This window comes from Canis aureus, chromosome 36 (assembly GCF_053574225.1).
Source record: "Canis aureus isolate CA01 chromosome 36, VMU_Caureus_v.1.0, whole genome shotgun sequence".
Taxonomy (NCBI): domain Eukaryota; kingdom Metazoa; phylum Chordata; class Mammalia; order Carnivora; family Canidae; genus Canis; species Canis aureus.
The window spans coordinates 8,515,783-8,536,848 of NC_135646.1; the positions used below are offsets into that span (position 1 = coordinate 8,515,783).

The 21,066-nt window shown below is 38.2% G+C and overlaps 1 protein-coding gene across 1 annotated transcript in view; it reads left to right on the top strand.

Annotated features, from left to right (window-relative positions):
• The first annotated feature begins 13,617 nt into the window (after positions 1–13,617).
• The window catches only part of ABCA12 (ATP binding cassette subfamily A member 12), a 275,603-nt gene continuing 268,154 nt past the window's right edge, over positions 13,618–21,066 (top strand). The window contains exons 1-2 of the mRNA XM_077884812.1: positions 13,618–13,773; positions 13,906–14,031. The gene's annotated coding sequence lies outside the window, so the exon portion shown is untranslated. The remainder of the gene's footprint in view (positions 13,774–13,905; positions 14,032–21,066) is intronic.

Consider the following 21,066-nt stretch of genomic DNA (forward strand, 5'->3'; position numbering starts at 1 on the left):
AGGCCGAAATCTGCCTCGAAAATGGTGTCTCGCATCAGCAGATGATCTTTGCCTCGAGCCTGGAAGAGAAGAATGATCATGGCCAAAGGGGAGGAGAGAACATCTTAATTCACTAAAAACCAGGAAAGCCCAAGTGCACACTCCTTTGTTTTTGAAAGTGACACCTTTGCCACAAAATAAGTACATTTTGCTGTTTACAGATTTTTTTTTAAAGATTTTATTTATTTATTCATGAGAGACACACACACACAGAGGCAGAGACACAGGCAGAGGGAGAAGCAGGCCTCATGCAGGGAGCCCGACGTGGGACTCGATCCTGGGTCTCCGGGGTCGCACCCTGGGCTGAAGGCAGATGCTCAACCACTGGGCCACCCAGACATCCCATTTACAGATTTTTTAAAACGTTCCTTGTTAGAATTATATTGCAAAATACTGCTATCTTTTATTCTTAGTCTACGGTTCACAGCTGCAGAAAGGAGTCTTATTTTCTTATTACCCATATGCTATTTATTTGTGTTTTTCCTATTAGCCTAACTCTTCCACATCTTTTTTACTCCCCCAAAATGAATGCTTATTGGCTGGAATTTATAACCTCTGATTATGTGTATTTCTTGCTCTGAATATTTCTCACATTTGCAAAAGAAATATTAAGATTAATACAGTGTCATCAGATTGTTTGCCGACCTGGCATTTAAGAAAGATAAGATTCATAGCTAACGATAAAGGAAATCTCCCTGCCTGGTCATCATTAGGTTTTTATAGGAAATAGCAGACAAAAAAAAGTAAATAATGCTAAGGTTAGTGACAGGAGGAAAATCAACAGTATTTAGGCATCGGATATTTTTCCTGCATGTGAATTTCAGCTATTTAATTTAATAAATATTTATTGAGCCCTTTCTGCCTGAATGACAGAAATACAGTATCAGGAAGAAAAAGATGAATATTATCTAATCATTATCCTTTGGGGCTCATGATGAAACGAAAGTATAGAAATAAAGGTACAATGAGAAAATAATATAAAGAGAAAATATCAGATTAAATTGAATTTTTTCGTGGTCTTTCAGAATGATGTCATATGTACTAAGAAAGAATGAACCCTGGGTTCCAGGCCAAGTCACAACTTTTTCATTTAAAGATGTTACTATAATAGATTCTGATGAAACCCACCGTATTTTTAAAGTTCAGACCTGGAGAAAAAAAAAAAGAAAAAGAAAGTTCAGACCTGGTAACTACCTCATATGCTAATGGCAAGAAGACTAAATGAATTTTTGGCTAGCTTTGTGACCCTGGCCACATCACTCCAATTTTAGGGGCTGTAATTGCTTTGTGTAGAATATGGACATAATATTTGTTCTGCAGGCTTCTTCAGCTTGTAAGAAGCTAAAATTAATCTATTGAAAGTGAAAACCGTAAAGTGACTGATAAGGGTAACAAAACCTTGTAATTTCCTTTTTCGGTTCATCCCCCTGGATAACTGTGTATCTCTGGGCTGCAGAGCGCTCCCTCCTTAAAGATGCTAGTCCCAGGCAAGTATTGGTGTATTAGAAATGGGGGGATGCTCCCACGAAGACGGGAGTTCGTCTCCCAGGGGTTTGTCACTAGGATTGCAGTTTCAGACAGAAAAGAACACTCCAGCGACTACATCTTCGTTTCTTCTCTTCTTACTTCACGCCCCTCCCAAAGGAAACTTGGAGGCCCCGAGGTCATCTTTATATACAGTAGTCCTAGTCCGCCCTTATCTGTAGTTTCGCTTCCCGCAGTTTCGGTTATCTGCGGGGTCACCTGCTGCTGGGAAGCTGAGGATCCCCCTCATGACGAATCAGCTGAAGGCCAATAGTAGCCTAACTCTACATCACAGCTGCTACGTCATCGTCATCATGGCACGTAGGCGTTTTATCATCTTGCGTCATCACGAAGGTGAGTACAATATAGTAAGATACTTTTGAAAGAGCAAGATTTGTGTAACTATCGTTAGAGTAGAATTGTTCTATTTTATCGTTAATCTCTGTGACTGATTTATGAATTTAACTTTATTACTCTTATAATAGAAGGGGAAAAGGTGCGGTATATTATATACAGGGTTCAGTACTGTCTTTGGTGTCAGGCAACCAACGGGGGTCTTGGAACGTTTCCCCTGTGGATAAGCGGGGACTACTGTATCTAAAAATATTTCATATATTTATAAGTGATTTCAGCTCCTCACGTGTGCTATAATATGTTTTGACTATATCTTATTTCTTCCTTGCCCCTTTTTCCAAAAAGCCTCCATCTCATTCCTAAAACTGGGATTTCTTACCAATCTCTAAGGATTAGTAGTAAAACTGCTCCATTTTAGGCTAACTTATTCCAAGGGTTTATCCACTCATGTGGATATCAGTTTACCATAAATGGAGTGATTCCCAGGAGAGAATAAGATTAATTCTACAAACTCCCTCTCTAATCTAAAGGTTAAAGTATTTTATGAAGCATTTGAACATTTTCCTTGAAGGGTATGGAGCCGTTTGGAATTGTAAAGTTGGCAATGATACAAAGAATGAATTGAATATTTGGAAGCCAGTTGGGAGACCAATTAGGAAGGTTTTGCATTAACAAACTCCTAACATTAACAAACTCCTAACCAAAGACTTGAAAGCATGGAAAAGGAAAGATTTGTGTGAGACAAAATCAGGTAAAATCAGCAACACGGGGGATCAATTGCATAAAGGAAATATGAAATGGAAAGAAATAAGGGAGACTCCATTGTTTCTAGGTTGGTCATCTGAGTAGCCAGTGAAGCAAATAATCAACATTATAAACAATAATACTAAAAGAAAAACAGTTTCAGCATGTGTCTATTTTTATTTGAGGTCAATGTGAGAGTTTGAGTAAATAAATTTGAGTTTCTAAATGTTGATTTTGAAGTATAAATAATGATATCAAAATGAAAATATATAGTAAGTTTTTGGAAATACAAATGCAAATAAGGAATAGGCATGAGGCTAAAGATAAATACATTTGGAAAGTTAATGACACTGAAGTAGTAGTTTAAGCCTGAAAGAAGATACCCTTGCTTAATTAGGCTCAGCAAATAGACTAAGTCAGAAGGCCAAAAAAAGGAAATTTGCTCAAGCGAGTATTTAATGCCCTAGGAGTACATGTGGATTTTAACTGTTTAGCTTTCATATAATTAATATGGTAAGCTGGTAGTTTAATAATAAAAAAAAATTGCTACTATGGCAGATGTTCATCTGATGAATATTTATTGAGAATGCTATTCACTTACAGATTCACTCAAAAAAATATTGACTGAGGCCCTAGTATGCACAGACTAGAGGGCAATGGGATTGCAAAGGTAAGCCAGACAGACCAAAAAAAAAAAAAAAAAAAGTCCCTGACATCATGGAGTTTATGTTCTTAGAAGAGATGAGAGTCAATAAGAAGAGATACATAAAATTTATAATATGCTAGATAAAAAGAGACTTCATTGAAAAAAAAAAAGAATGAGAAGAGCGTTTTGGACTAAATCTTAAGGGAGAAGTAGCTCAAGATGTCATGAAAGCCAAGGACAGAGAATAAAAAAAAAAAACTATTTTAAATATTTTTGGAAGGCACTAAAAAGACCAGAAGGCGATCATTATGACTAGCAGTGTTATCATTATCAAGATTAATGGTGACGTTGGTAAGACCAGCTTCAGTTAGCAGAAGCCAGGCTGAAGGAAGACTGCCAGGCGATGTTGAAACCCATTTGAACTTGGTGATTGTGAACTTGGACTGTTAAAATGTATCATTTTCCTGTAGCAGCTCGGTAGTCTTCATGCAGACAAAAAGAAGGTAAATGGTTCAATTCATCCAGGATTGGGGTTTTGCCAGGAGGGTTAGAAAAGAACAAGAGTCAAGGGACTTTAGTATTTTGGCAAGACTGTAAAATCTAAGCTGGTCAGGAGGAGAAATAAAGACAAGAGGGAGGCTTTAGCAAGTCAACGGTGAAGATCAAGAATAGTAGTTATGGCAAGCTGGAAGGACAGAAGGAAACACTGTTTTAGAGAATGGGTTTCTTTCTTTCTTTCTCTTTCTTTCTTTCTTTCTTTCTTTCTTTCTTTCTTTCTTTCTTTCTTTCTTTCTTTCTTTCTTTTTTAAAGATTTGTTTATTTATGATAGAGAGAGAGAGACAGAAACAGAGACACAGGAGGAAGGAGAAGCAGGCTCCATGCAGGGAGCCTGACGCAGGACTCGATCCCGGGGCTCCAGGATTGCGCCCTCGGCCAAAGGCAGGCGCTAAACTGCTGAGCCACCCAGGGATTCCCGGGGAATGGGTTTCTAAGGGTGGAGCAGTTTTGGTTGTTGAACATGTTCAGGGTGTGGTCATGTGAGTGAGAAGTTGAGGTAGAGTATAGAGAAGCTAATTCAGGTCCCTAGGACTTTGCCAGGTTATAGCTCTTGTCCTTGGGTACTTGTTGATAGCATCAAATTCTACCTTCAAAAGTATCTTGATTTGGAAGATAAATTATATGGTCCAAGTGGAATTTTTATCATTTTGATATTAATTTAATAATATGTAACTCAGCATAGAAAATGCATTTTAGGGGAGCCTGGGTGGTACAGTCGGTTTAGCATCTGATTCTTGGTTTTAGCTCAGGTTGTAAAATCAAGCCCCGTGTTGGGCTCCAGGGACAGAGTCTACTTGAGAGTCTCTTTCTCTCTGTCTCTCTGTCTCTCTCTCTTTTTTCCTCCTCCTCCCTCTGCCCCTCCCCCCAATGCACTCTCATGTGTGCTCATGCTTTTTTGTCTCTCAAAATAAATAAATCTTTAAAAAAAGAATACCAATTTTCATAATATATTAAACAGGAATTTCTTAAAGGCAATTATAATGGATTATATTCACAAATTCCTCTTACATTTAACATGTTCAGGTATCTTTTTCATTTTGACAATAGCTTTAGCTCCCCTGGGTATTTAAGGAACTTGAAATTAAAACCAAATTATCATGATTTTGCAATTCCAGTATTAAGAATTGATTCAGACTAGAATCATCAGTGGATGTTAAAACTGCAAATGGAGTCCAGCTACTGTGCAGATAATGAGCATTCTGGGGAAAGATTTACAAAATAGTCCTTTAGTTTTGGTTTTTAATATGAAGTTCCTTTTCCAGCTATCTACCAATTAGACCAGTCCCCAGCTGGGATTGGGGCTCTTCTTTGTCAGTACCCCTAATCCTATTTTTCCTAGACATAACTGCCTGGGTTTTCAAATATTTGCTAATATCTTGGTCTTTCTGGCCAGCCCTGCCCAACTGTTGAATTCCTCTGCCACTTATATGAGATCACTTGTGTCCCCATTTGTCAGAACTAGGGCTGGAATTTACTACTTAGCCCCAGCCTCCATTATATTTCACCCTTGACTAAATAACTACAGTTTTTTTTTTATATAGTTTTTACAGCTTTCTTAGCACCTGGACCCCTGCTACCCACTGCTTCAAATGATAAAATGTCATAATGAATTAATCCCAAGTTAGAAAAAGAGCTTTTCCGTTATCTTTCCTACTAAAGTCATTCTTTATCACTGTGTCCCCAGATCAATGATTCTTTCTCTTGCTTTAATCCCAGAGTTTACTTTAATGTAACATTGTATTGCATTTATCTCTTTATAAAGCTGTCTATCCCACTGTATTTTGTGGCCAGGGAATATGTTTTATTTTTCTGTATTTACCTGAATGCCTAATGTAATAACTAGTAGATAATAGACATTAACTTCAGAGGCTCAAAAGACCAGGCTCTACTGCTGTCTCTTCTTAGTCTTTGTCACCTCAATTTCATAAACAACATTCTTATTTATAGAGATTTTGGCACCAGGCTCACAGTCTTTTTTTCTACCTCAACTTCTGTGATTATCTTGGTAATTCACTCTCCTTATCAGAGACACATTCAGTACTCTGGTCTTTCAGTTCCTCAACTCTGTGTGCAAAAAGGTAACTCAGAAGCTTTTAACTGATACCAATTTGTGGCAAAATTCCTTAGAATTGTCCTGGAGAAACTCCTAATATATTATTAGAATTGTATCCCAATGTGAATTTTTACTTGTTAATGACATTATATTTAGTTGGATCAAAATTTATTATCCAAAGTCAAAGCTGACAATCTCTGCCTTTTGAGTTGGTTGTTTATCCCATTCACATTTAACATTGTTACTAATATATTTGAATTTATGTCTGTAGTTTTACTATTTGCTCTCTAGTCTTGTGTCTCTTGTTGTTTTGTTATTTAAATGTCGTCTTCTGGATTAAGCAGGTATTTTCTAATGTACGATTTTAATTCCTTTATTGAGGGCAGCCCTGGTGGTTCAGCGGTTTAGTGCCCCTGTAAGCCAGGGGCGTGATCCTGGAGACCCAGGATTGAGTCCCACATCAGGCTCCCTGCATGGAGCCTGCTTCTCCCTCTGCCTGTGTCTCTGACTTTCTCTCTCTGTGTCTCTCATGAATAAATGAATAAAATCTTAAAAAATGATTCCTTTACTGATTTTTAAGTATATTTTTGAATTATTTTTCTAAGTAGTTGCTCCAAGAATTGCAATACATGTCTTATTTGATCAGAATATATTTGAGATGTATACTAACTTAATTCCAGTGAGATATAGAACACTTGCTCCACTATGGTTTCCTTCTTTCCTCACTTGTGTTGCTGTTGTTAAATATATATCTCTGTGTTATAAGCTCCAAAATTAATATTTATATAAATTTATATAAGCTATAAATCCCCATATTCAATTTTATAGGTATTATTTTGTGCTGTTGTTTTTTAAAAAATAATTGAGAAGAAAAGAGAAGAATGTAATTTTGCTATCTTTTGTATTTGCTATATAATTGTCTTTAGTGGCACTCTATTTTTTTCATGTGGATTCAGATTACAGTATAATGTCACTTCATTTCTTTCTCCAATTTTTTTTTTTTTAGATTTTATTTATTTATTCATGAGAGACACCGAGAGAGAGGCAGAGACACAGGCAAAGGGAGAAATAGGCTCCATGCAGGAAGCCTGATATGGGACTTGATCCCAGGTCTCCAGGATCACACCCTAGGCTGAAGGTGGTGCTAAACTGCTGAGCCACCAGGGCCGCCCAATGTCACTTCTTTTCTGTTTGAAGAACTTCAGTTAGTATTTCTTGCAAGGTAGTTCTGCTAGCAACAAATTCTTTTGGTCTTTGTTTATCTGGAATTATCTTGCTTTCTCAGTTTTGGAAGGGGGTTTGCTACAGGTATAGGATTCTTGCTTGACAGCTTTTTTTTTCTTTATCTTTTTCTTGTAAGTAGTTTGAATATGTTATCATACTTCCCTCTGGTTTCCATTTTTTGATTAGAAGTCAGTTATGAATATTACTGGAATTCGCTTGTACATGATGAATTATTTTCTTTTGCTGCTTTCAAGATTTTCTCTTTGCTTTGCATTTTAACATTTTGACTATAATATGCCTAGTTGTGGATGTGATGTCTTTGGTTTTACCCTATTTAGAGTTTATTGAACTTCTTAATTGTGTAAATTAATTTTTAAATCAAATTTGGGAAGCTTTCAAACATTGTTTCTTCAAATATTTGTTTCTGTTCTCTCTCTTCTCCTTCTAGTAGTCCCATTATTCATATGTTCATGTACTTTCTCATAGCCCATGTTTTTCTGAGACTCTTTATTTTTCTCATTTTCTTTTCTTTCTATTCTTGAAATTGTTTTATCTGTATGACTCTATCTTTGAGTTCACACATTCTTTTTCTGTCAGCTCAAATCTATTCTCAAGCCCCTCTAGTGAAAATTTTATTTCTATTATTATATTTTTCAATTCTAGCATCTCACTTGATTCTTTTTTATAATGTGTATCTTTTTATTGTTGTTCTTAATTCAGTGAATTGTTGTCATTGTACTTTCCTTTAATTCTTTAAATATGATTTCCTCTAGTTCTTTGAACATATTTATAGTAACTACTTTGAAGTTGTGTTTGCTAAATTCAAAACTTCCTTAAAGGCAATTTTTATTATCTTTTTTTTTTAAAGATGTAAGACACTTTTGAGAATGAACATCATTGTTGTTTAAGAATATTTAATTTACAGTTAGATAAAATGCATGGAATTTCACGCTTCTGGTAAAACTGGGATGTATGGTTACACAATGTGACAACTGAAAAATGAGATTCCATATTTCTTTTTTGAATTTCTATATACAGAAATGATGCATTTCTGAGACACAGAAATTCTTTGTTCAGAAAGGAATAAAAAAAAAAAACAGAAAGGAATACATGAGTTTGGGAACTTGATATAAATAAGGAAATGTCCTAATACTTTCTATTGAAGAAAATCTTAAAAGTTGCATTAGAAAGTTTGTTTAAAGATGATGTGTGGCAGACACTTAATTGCCTATGTAAAATTTAATCTACCCCCCCACTTACTTATTGCTGGAAGACCCAAATTTTTTTTTAAGATTTTATTTATTTATTCATGAGAGACAGAAAGAGGCAGAGACATAGGCTGAGGGAGAAGCAGGCTCCATGCAAGGAGCCTGATATGGGACTTGATCCCAGGTCTCGAGATCACTCCCTGAGCCAAAGGCAGATGCTCAACCACTGAGCCACCCAGGCATCCTGGAAGACCCAAATTTTATTCCAATTCACTCCTTTCAGAAGCCCAGATATACTTACAAAAGAAGCTATTTGTTATAATCCTATTTCCCTTGGCAGTGATAGGTATATAGGTGCACATATGACCACTTTTTAGGTAATAAAACATGGTAGAAAGTCTATTGTAGGGCCTCTGGAAAATTCTTCTTATCTCTTAAAAAGAGAATCATGGAAGCAACCCCTTTTCTGTTGGATATGATTCTTAGAACTGTAGCAATCACCTTTTAAAACTCTTCTATTATAAGATCTACTTTGAGTCTAACGAAAGATGAGAAGACTCTGGGGTTTTGATACCATTATGAAGCCTCTAAATTAGCCAAACATTGAGCCACCCCATTTTCAAACTTCTTAGTATTTGAGTAATTAATTTCTTTCATTTGTTGTTGTCCAAGCCAGTTGATTTTTGTCTTCTATACAAGTAGCTTAAAACATCCTAAAAAAAAAAAAAAAAAAAGTTTCAAAAAGGCTAGCAAAGAGTAAGACTCATTCACACTTAATAGAGTGTATTGTTGACTGTTGTAGTATGTAATCCTGTGCTGTCCAGTATGGCAGTCATTAGTCACATGTGACTGTTAAGCACTTGAAATGTGCCCAGTATGAACTGAAAGTTCAGTAAGTGTAAAATAAAAATCATGTTTTGAAGACTTAGAACTAAAATGGCAAAAAATATAAAGAATTTCTAATAATTTTAATTGATTACATGTTAAAATGACATTATTTAGGACATACTGGGTTAAATAAAATATATTATTAAAATTAATTCTACTTTTTTTTTTTTTTACTGTTTTTAATGTGACTACTAGAAAATTTAAAGATATGTAGTTCCCATTGTATTTTTACTGGACAGCACTAATCTAGACAGAATCCAAGAATTGTCCTATCATTTGCCAACTGAGGTAAGGCACAGAGTTCTTTGAAATGCTTTATATTTGACACTTTGCAAATACTATTTATATAGCAAGATTCAAACGTAAACTGCAAATTTAGAAATTATCTAAAATGAGGAAAGTGGCACATTTGGTTTTGCCTGCATTCTTAAAAGTTCCAGACATTTCGCAATGATTATATAGAACTTAGTTTATGTACATTCAGTATTTGGGTACCAGATCCTACATATGTATTCTTTGTGTTTTCCTCCTGTCTCTGAGATACCAAAAGATGTACAAGTGCAAATAAATACATATTGTATTATTTCAGTTCTCTAGATCAGAAATGTAAGTTGCTCTAACCCTAAAACCCTGAATTTGGGGTTCTATCATTGGTATGTTTCTATCAGCAGGAAAAGCTAAATTAAAACTTGATTTAAAAATATCATTAAAAAACAAAAAAAAACAAAAGAAATAGAACACAGCCTGATATAGGCTCTCCTTATGTTCCTATATAAGACTCCAAGGAAGTGGGTGAACCTTACCCTTTCCCTCATGCTGAAAAGTAATCACCATGTAAAAATGTTGTTTTATTTCAGAGTTGCTTGCCAATATGTCAGTTTTTAAATTTAGAAATAAAATAGTTGAATATGTAAGTAGATTTTAAAGTGTACATTTTGGCTGAATGCATAGGAAAGTAGAATTCTGTATTTTAAGGTTTTTATAAAACTCTTGTTTGCGTTAATTTTTAAAGGAATAATTTGTATGTCTTTATATTTTATATAACTTCTTTCAGCAAAGTATGTTATACTGATTTCTAGCAATATATATATATCCCCATTACAAAAGTATAGCAATGTTTATGTATCATCATAAACATATATACAATATGTATTTATATAAATATAAATTATATATATTGCTACATGCTGCACACTGCTCTCTATACTTCACATAGATTAATTCATTTAATCAGCTGTATTTTCTCAGAATTTATTCATAAAAATCAAATCTTCAATATTACATCATAATTTAGCACTTAGAACCAATATCCTTAGTGTTTGAAGAGAAAAGGTCAGTTTGCAAGGTTAAAGTAAAATCTTCAATCTAACATCTGGAAAGGTTCCATATAAAAATCAATAGCAAAAGAAAAATATTTTGGATCGCTAGAAATAATAAGAGCATAGTAAGATACTTGGATGCTTTTCTTGCAGCAAAAAAACATGTATCCTTCAAGAGTAGAAAAAAGACTCCATATGTGCAATTATAGATGAAATACAATTGTCATCTGTCATATGTCTCCTTTCTCCACAGAGAACCTAGTTTAGGATTAAGATTAAATATCAGACCCAGAGACCACATGCTGCATCAATTTATTGTTGAGCCCGGATGTCAAAAGAACTTCCAAGTAGAAGAATTATTTCAGAATAGTGTCAGTATAATTTATTATTACTTTTTTGATCATTAAATGCAAAGGGATGTCAACTATAAATTCGTATGATTTTTACATTTAAGTTTTGTGAAGGCCAAGTGTAACGTGTTTGGGTTCTTCGATACCAAGTTTTCAATAAGCATTTAAGAATATGTCTCCTTTATTTATTTATTTTTTTGAGAGGCCCATTGATTCAATATGTGGATAATAGCAGAAGATTACAAGGCAACAATTAGGTCCTTTAAATAACATAATAAAGAGTAAACATGATTTTTGCTCTTAGGGAAAACTTGATGTGTTCTGGTTAAGAGTGAAAGGAAGCTAGAAAAGCTTATTTTGGATAAAATTATTAGTTTTCGTTTTTAAGAATAATACAAACTAGAAAGGGACCAGAGGACCCATGGGAACACAGCATAAATGTGTAATCACCAAAAATTCATGCTTACTAAGAAGTTAAAGGCAAGGAGATGGGAAGGAATAAAAGGAGGCCATTTAGGTCATTTAAGCTTAACAAGGGCAGAGAAATGAGGATGTTCAAGAAAGTGCAATCACAGAAGAATATGTAGACCATTTCCCGCTTAGATTATTCTCTACGTATTCATGCAATGAATTCATGCAGTTCTACACACAGGATTCAGCATATCAAAAGAAAGGCGTTTCCTCAAAGAGTAATGAAAGCAAAGATGATTTATTTCTAGACCAGCACTCCCGGGAGAACGTACCACCGCTAGGGAGCAGCAGAGGCTGTTCCTTGGGTCATCAGCTTCCACTCAGAATCTCACATCAAAAATAATCAACTGCATTTGCACAATGCTTTCGAGTCAATGAGGAGTTCTTATCACTCGTTTTCATTGTAACACAATCTGGGATATCCCATTCTTACCCATTTTTCAGATGCCGAAGGGAAAGGCCTATGGAAGTCACAGTGCCTGGAAGAAGTAGAATTGGAGCCGCCTTTTCCCACCCCAAAATCTGTGCTAGTACTAATAGTGAGCATGTGATAAAAGGCACCCTCCAGAGAGCATACATTTCAGTCTAGAAAGGGGCCACCACTGAATGTTTCAATTCTAAGGTACACCATCTATTTTATATCAGGTTTTTTGTTGGTAGGTAGAAACAGAGGTGTAATACTTCACATTAATTTTAAGTTGCATTTTAATTTCAGAAGATTGAAAGAAAGAATGTTGTAAACTTAAGGAAATAGTATATATGGATAATTCATGTTTATATTTGTGTGGGTATTCATATTTGTGTGTGTGAATGTGTTGATAACCTTTTAAAGAAATTGATACATTGGAACTGTACTTTTTCACTCCTGGGCTTGTCTTTCTAAATCTCCCTCTTTTTTTGTTTCATACTAAATTTTATCTTGTATAACACTTTAGGGCCAATTCTCACTTGAAATCTCAAAGTGATATTTACCAGATGATTCCTGATTGACTAACAAAGTTAGAGAAGGATGCTATGGTAGCCCTTCTCGAAAAACATTTATTCCTTTAAAATGGCAGTGTTCAATTTCAGGTCAGGTAGTAGTGGTGGTTAGTGGCAAAATAGATATTTTGCTGGAGGTGGACTTTGCAGTACTGCTCAATTACACTATGAGGGGGGATACATTCTTCACCCTTATTCTGTACCTTTATGAAAGACCACCCCTTTTTTGCTTTATATATATTTCCATCTGCCAACAATGACCAGACAATTTTTAGCATGCAGGAAATATGATTGCTCTGACACACAGGGTTTTTAAAGGGTTGAGAAACCATGGGATAAGGAAATTAAGGAATTAGATCATTTGAAGGATCTATGCATTCAATAAACATTCATAAAACACCTAGTATGGGGCAGCCTGGGTGGCTCAGTGGTTTAGCGCCGCCTTCAGCCCAGGGGGCATGATCCTGGAGACCCAGGATCGAGTCCTACGTCGGGTTCCCTGCATGGAGCCTGCTTCTCCCTCTGCCTGTGTCTCTGCCTCTCTCTCTGTTTTTCTCTGTCTCTCTCGTGAATAAATAAATAAAATCTTAAAAAAAAAAAAACACCTAGTATGTGTCTTACACTAGGTTGGCACTGGGAACATTAAGATTAAGAAATAATTTTCAAGCAAAAAAAGAAAAACCAACAAACTTTTCCATATCACATGGTAAGATTAAGAAATTGCCAACATTAAATGCAAAATGGGTGCTTGTAGGTCAGTAGAAGATCCTTCTTCTTAGCTTTAAGTAAAGGAATAATAGTGCAATGCTGTTTAACAAATATTTCATTATCAATTTTTTGATTATACATAATTATTATGCAGAAAAACATAGAAATTGATAAAACTGGGTTTGTGTAGTCAGCTTCCCAAATAGTCCCTGATGATGCCCATCTTCCGGTCCACTCATCTTTGTGGATGAGGCAGGCAGGGTTGGTCTTTATGACCAATAACATACTGCAGAAGCAATGGGGCAGCTGTCATCTGGGACTCTCTTTCTTTCTCTGTCTTGGCTCACTCCTTTAGGTGAGGTTATCAGCCATGTTGTGAGCAGCCGTATTTAGAGGCCCAAGTGGTGAGGAGCTGACATGGGTTCTCCTTTTCCAGTTGGAGTCAGGTTTTCCAAGGTCTACAGCCTCAGTGATCAATTTGACCACACCCTTGTGAGAGACTCTAAGCCAGAACCACCCAGCTAAGCCACTGCTGGATTTCAGAATCACCGGAAGGAACTATGAGGTTAAAAATGTTTGTTTTTTTGTTTGTTTTTTTGTTTGTTATTTTAAGCTGCCAAAGGTTGGGGTAATTTGTTACACAGTGATGAAGTAACATTCTAGTGGAGCTCCTCCTGCCTGCGGTGCTGCATCAGCAAACCAAAGGTTAGATTCTATAAAAACTTCCTGCCTTCTACCTTTTGCAGTTCTCCAGAAGGAGACTGTCTGCTTTATGAAGTATTAAATAAAGTTTGTTTGTATTACCTAAATTGTCTTCTTTAATCATTTTTTAAACAGCTTTTCATGATGAAGAATGGGATCCAAAGCCTTCAGCTACTGGCCTATGGGATGAGGTGTACAGGCAAGGTTCTCACCAAACCCTTAGATTTCACTGTTCCTCTCTTCCTCACAGAAGAGCCACAGGTAAGTCACACTTAGATTTGAGCTCCACTCCCCTGCGTGCAGCTCTCTGATGCAAACAAACTTTATGTATATGTGTGTATATATATTCCCAGAAAGGTTCTGGACTCCTAGAAAGATTCCTTGGTGGTTACATTGAGAATCTGCAATGGGTAGCAGCCATTAGGGAACTCACATAGCCTGGAGCTGAGTCCATGGCCTAAACCGCCTGGTGGCTTGGGAAAATAAGAAAATAAGAAATTCAGGCCATTCTGACCACCAAAATGAAAACTTAACAGGAAAATATTGATTCTCAACACCTTTTTTCATCCTCCCCAAGAATGTCTCCCATAGTCTTCATGTCTTACTCAGTGGCATTTATTTCCAACCACTTGCTTAGGTCAAACATTTTGAAGTCACCTTGAGTTTCTTTCTTACTCTTATACCTCACAGCCAATCTGTCAATAAATCCTATCAATTACATCTTCAAAATATGTGCAAAATCTGTCTACTACTACCAAGTAATTGTCATCTCCTTCCTGGATTATTGCAACCATCTTCTAAATGTTTTTCTCATGTCTGCCCCCTGCAGTCTATTCTCAACAGAGTAGCCAGACAGAGAAATTCTTCTAAAAGCATATATAATCCTGAGGTACTTGGGGGGTGCTCAGTCAGCTAAGTGGCTGATTCTTGATTTCAGCTCAGGTCATAATCTGAGGGTCCTGGGATCAAGTCCCACATTGTCTCTGCACTTAGTGGGGAGTCAGCTTGAAGATTCTCTCTCTCTCTGCCCCTTGCTCTGTCTCAAAAAAATAAAAGTAAATAAATCTTTGAAAAAAATAAAAGCATATATAATCCCGATTTAACTCTGCTCTGCCAATGGCCTTCCTTCTCACTCCAAGTAAAAGGCAGAGCACTTAAAATGACCCACTGACACTGTGCATCTGGCCCCTCACTTCCCTGTCATCTTCCACCATTCTCTTTCTTTTCCACTGCAACAGCAGTAGAGTCTCTGTTGCTTCTTCAACTCTCCAGGCATGAAACCACCTTCAAGGCTGGAGAACTTTTACATCTCTTCTCATTGTTAGGTTTCCAGAGAAGCCATCCCTGCTGACTACACCTTCTGTTCATTCCATAGAGAGAGAGAGAGAGAGAGCGTGCGCGCGCACAAGAGGGTGTGCACACACTCACCCTTACTCTGTAATGCTCCAAAACCTTAGGAAACAATACTGAATTAAAATTAAATGGACAAAAATTCTTTTTTTTTTTTTTTAAAGATTTTATCTACTTATTCATGAGAGACACAGAGAGAGAGGCAGACACACAGGCAGAGTAGAAGCAGGCTCCTCGCAGGGAACCTGATATGGGACTGGATCCCACGTCTCCAGGATCACGCCCTAAGCTGAAGGTAGGCGCCAAACTGCTGAGCCACCTAGGTGTCCCATGAAAATTCATGCCTCATGGACTAAGGGGAGGCAGCTGATAAGCAATGCACATAACAAAGACATAAATTTGGCTCTAAGTCTTATCAACAAAAGCAGAACACATGATAGAAGATCAAAGTGATATATTGCAATGACCAGGGCAGGCCTCACTAAGAGGAAAGACTGGAGGGAGAAAAAAGAGAGCTACTCAGGTGCTTGCAAATCCCCTTCACATCCTTCTATACTTTCTCCCCATTTCTTGCACAGCTTCCTCTATATAGAGCCTTATCACCATCTAATATACTGTAAATTTCATATATAAATGAGAAAATGATTTTACTAACTTATTTGATGTTCCATGATGAAAAAATGGAATAAAGTTAGTCTCTGAGAAACCTCTGGAAGGAGCCTTTCTCATTTGAATGTATGTAAAATATTGCTTGAAAAATATGATCTGTTTAATAGAGAATAGCCTTGCAAAAACTAAATACCAAACAGATTTTTAGGGAAATGCTGCTTTTGATATGGAATCCTGTTGGACTTGGTATAGGAAATCCATCAATTAAAAAAATCTGATAGGTGGCAAGAATGTCATGATATTCAGAAAAGGATTCTCTCTCTCTCTCTCTCTTTCTTTTGTCATATAGAACAGAAAAACTAGAAGGGGAGGGGCAAGATGGCGGAAGAGTAGGGTCCCCAAATCACCTGTCTCCACCAAATTACCTAGAAAACCTTCCAATCATCCTGAAAATCTATGAATTCGGCCTGAGATTTAAAGAGAGACCAGCTGGAATGCTACAGTGAGAAGAGTTCGCGCTTCTATCAAGGTAGGAAGACGGGGAAAAAGAAATAAAGGAACAAAGGCCTCCAAGGGGGAGGGGCCCGCGAGGAGCCGGGCTGAGGCCGGGGCGAGTGTCCCCAGGACAGGAGAGCCCCGTCCCGGAGGAGCAGGAGCTTCACCGACCTTCCCGGGGGAAAGGGGCTCGCGGGGAGCTGGAGCAGGACCCAGGAGGGCGGGGATGCCCTCGGGCTCCCGGGGACACTAACAGACACCTGCGCCCCGGGAGAGTGCGCCGAGCTCCCTAAGGGCTGCAGCGCGCGCGGCGGGACCCGGAGCAGCTCGGGGGGGCTCGGGGGCGGCTCCGCGGAGGGGGCTGCGGGGCGGGAGCAGCTCGGAGGGGCTCGGGCGGAGGAAGAGGCTCCGTGCGGAGGGGGCTGCGCGGTTCCAGGAGCAGCTCGGAGGGGCTCGGGCGGCGGCTCCGCGGAGGGGGTTGCACGGCCCGGGAGCGCGAATCCAACAGCGCAGGCCCCGGAGCACAGGGCGCCGGGACACAGCCCAGGATCCCGCCTCCCCCGGGACAGGCAGAGGCCGGGAGGGCCCAGGACAGCGAGGACGCTCCTGCCCGAGCCGAGCAGATCAGCGGCCCCGCCCGGAGCCTCCAGGCCCTGCAGACGGAGTTCCTGCCGGAGCTGAATCCAGGTTTCCAGAGCTGCCCCGCCACTGGGGCTGTTCCTCCTGCGGCCTCACGGGGTAAACAACCCCCACCGAGCCCTGCACCAGGCAGGGGCACAGCAGCTCCCCCAACTGCTAACACCTGAAAATCAGCACAACAGGCCCCTCCCCCAGAACACCAGCTAGACTGACAACTTCCAGGAGAAGCCAAGGGACTTAAAGAACACAGAATCAGAAGATACTCCCCGGTGGTTCTTTTTTTGTTTGTTTGTTTTTGTTTTTGTTTTTGTTTTTGATTTGTTTTGCTTTTTGATTTGTTTCCTTCCCCCACCCCCTTTTTTTTCTCCTTTCTTTTTCTTTCTTTTTCTTCTTCTTTTTTTTTTTTTTTTTTTCGTTTTTTTTTTCTTTTTCTTCCCTTTTTTTTTCTCTTTCTCTTTTCTTTCCTTCTTTCTCTCCTCTCTTTTTCTCTTTTTCCCAATACAACTTGCTTTTGGCCACTCTGCACTGAGCAAAATGACTAGAAGGAAAACCTCACCTCAAAAGAAAGAATCAGAAACAGTCCTCTCTCCCACAGAGTTACAAAATCTGGATTACAATTCAATGTCAGAAAGCCAATTCAGAAGCACTATTATACAGCTACTGGTGGCTCTAGAAAAAAGTATAAAGGACTCAAGAGACTTCATGACTGCAGAATTTAGAGCTAATCAGGCAGAAATTAAAAATCAATTGAATGAGATGCAATCCAAACTAGAAGTCCTAATGACGAGGGTTAACGAGGTGGAAGAACGAGTGAGTGACATAGAAGACAAGTTGATAGCAAAGAGGGAAACTGAGGAAAAAAGAGACAAACAATTAAAAGACCATGAGGATAGATTAAGGGAAATAAACGACAGCCTGAGAAAGAAAAACCTACGTTTAATTGGGGTTCCCGAGGGCGCCGAAAGGGACAGAGGGCCAGAATATGTATTTGAACAAATTCTAGCTGAAAACTTTCCTAATCTGGGAGGGGAAACAGGCATTCAGATCCAGGAAATAGAGAGATCCCCCCCTAAAATCAATAAAAACCGTTCAACACCTCGACACTTAATAGTGAAGCTTGCAAATTCCAAAGATAAAGAGAAGATCCTTAAAGCAGCAAGAGACAAGAAATCCCTGACTTTTATGGGGAGGAGTATTAGGGTAACAGCAGACCTCTCCACAGAGACCTGGCAGGCCAGAAAGGGCTGGCAGGATATATTCAGGGTCCTAAATGAAAAGAACATGCAACCAAGAATACTTTATCCAGCAAGGCTCTCATTCAAAATGGAAGGAGAGATAAAGAGCTTCCAAGACAGGCAGCAACTAAAAGAATATGTGACCTCCAAACCAGCTCTGCAAGAAATTTTAAGGGGGACTCTTAAAATTCCCCTTTAAGAAGAAGTTCAGTGGAACAATCCACAAAAACAAGGACTGAATAGATATCATGGTGACACTAAACTCATATGTCTCAATAGTAACTCTGAATGTGAACGGGCTTAATGACCCCATCAAAAGGCGCAGGGTTTCAGACTGGATAAAAAAGCAGGACCCATCTATTTGCTGTCTACAAGAGACTCATTTTAGACAGAAGGACACCTACAGCCTGAAAATAAAAGGTTGGAGAACCATTTACCATTCGAATGGTCCTCAAAAGAAAGCAGGGGTAGCCATCCTTATATCAGATAAACTAAAATTTACCCCAAAGACTGTAGTGAGAGATGAAGAGGGACACTATATCATACTTAAAGGATCTATTCAACAAGAGGACTTAACAATCTTCAATATATATGCCCCGAATGTGGGAGCTGCCAAATATATCAATCAATTATTAACCAAAGTGAAGAAATACTTAGATAATAATACACTTATACTTGGTGACTTCAATCTAGCTCTTTCTATACTCGATAGGTCTTCTAAGCACAACATCTCCAAAGAAACGAGAGCTTTAAATGATACACTGGACCAGATGGATTTCACAGATATCTACAGAACTTTACATCCAAACTCAACTGAATACACATTCTTCTCAAGCGCACATGGAACTTTCTCCAGAATAGACCACATATTGGGTCACAAATCGGGTCTGAACCGATACCAAAAGATTGGGATTGTCCCCTGCATATTCTCAGACCATAATGCCTTGAAATTAGAACTAAATCACAACAAGAAGTTTGGAAGGACCTCAAACATGTGGAGGTTAAGGACCATCCTGCTAAAAGATAAAAGGGTCAACCAGGAAATTAAGGAAGAATTAAAAAGATTCATGGAAACTAATGAGAATGAAGATACAACCATTCAGAATCTTTGGGATGCAGCAAAAGCAGTCCTAAGGGGGAAATACATCGCAATACAAGCATCCATTCAAAAACTGGAAAGAACTCAAATACAAAAGCTAACCTTACACATAAAGGAGCTAGAGAAAAAACAGCAAATAGATCCTACACCCAAGAGAAGAAGGGAGTTAATAAAGATTCGAGCAGAACTCAACGAAATCGAGACCAGAAGAACTGTGGAACAGATCAACAGAACCAGGAGTTGGTTCTTTGAAAGAATTAATAAGATAGATAAACCATTAGCCAGCCTTATTAAAAAGAAGAGAGAGAATACTCAAATTAATAAAATCATGAATGAGAAAGGAGAGATCACTACCAACACCAAGGAAATACAAACGATTTTAAAAACATATTATGAACAGCTATACGCCAATAAATTAGGCAATCTAGAAGAAATGGACGCATTCCTGGAAAGCCACAAACTACCAAAACTGGAACAGGAAGAAATAGAAAACCTGAACAGGCCAATAACCAGGGAGGAAATTGAAGCAGTCATCAAAAACCTCCCAAAACACAAGAGTCCAGGGCCAGATGGCTTCCCAGGGGAATTTTACCAAACGTTTAAAGAAGAAATCATACCTGTTCTCCTAAAGCTGTTTGGAAAGATAGAAAGAGATGGAGTACTTCCAAATTCGTTCTATGAGGCCAGCATCACCTTAATTCCAAAACCAGAGAAAGACCCCACCAAAAAGGAGAATTACAGACCAATATCCCTGATGAACATGGATGCAAAAATTCTCCACAAGATACTGGCCAATAGGATCCAACAGTACATTAAGAAAATTATTCACCATGACCAAGTAGGATTTATCCCTGGGACACAAGGCTGGTTCAACACCCGTAAAACAATCAATGTGATTCATCATATCAGCAAGAGAAAAACCAAGAACCATATGATCCTCTCATTGGATGCAGAGAAAGCATTTGACAAAATACAGCATCCATTCCTGATCAAAACTCTTCAGAGTGTAGGGATAGAGGGAACATTCCTCGACATCTTAAAAGCCATCTATGAAAAGCCCACAGCAAATATCATTCTCAATGGGGAAGCACTGGGAGCCTTTCCCCTAAGATCAGGAACAAGACAGGGATGTCCACTCTCACCACTGCTGTTCAACATAGTACTGGAAGTCCTAGCCTCAGCAATCAGACAACAAAAAGACATTAAAGGCATTCAAATTGGCAAAGAAGAAGTCAAACTCTCCCTCTTCGCCGATGACATGATACTCTACATAGAAAACCCAAAAGTCTCCACCCCAAGATTGCTAGAACTCATACAGCAATTCGGTAGCGTGGCAGGATACAAAATCAATGCCCAGAAGTCAGTGGCATTTCTATACACTAACAATGAGACTGAAGAAAGAGAAATTAAGGAGTCAATCCCATTTACAATTGCACCCAAAAGCATAAGATACCTAGGAATAAACCTCACCAAAGATGTAAAGGATCTATACCCTCAAAACTATAGAACACTTCTGAAAGAAATTGAGGAAGACCCAAAGAGATGGAAAAATATTCCATGCTCATGGATTGGCAGAATTAATATTGTGAAAATGTCAATGTTACCCAGGGCAATATACACGTTTAATGCAATCCCTATCAAAATACCATGGACTTTCTTCAGAGAGTTAGAACAAATTATTTTAAGATTTGTGTGGAATCAGAAAAGACCCCGAATAGCCAGGGGAATTTTAAAAAAGAAAACCATATCTGGGGGCATCACAATGCCAGATTTCAGGTTGTACTACAAAGCTGTGGTCATGAAGACAGTGTGGTACTGGCACAAAAACAGACACATAGATCAATGGAACAGAATAGAGAATCCAGAAGT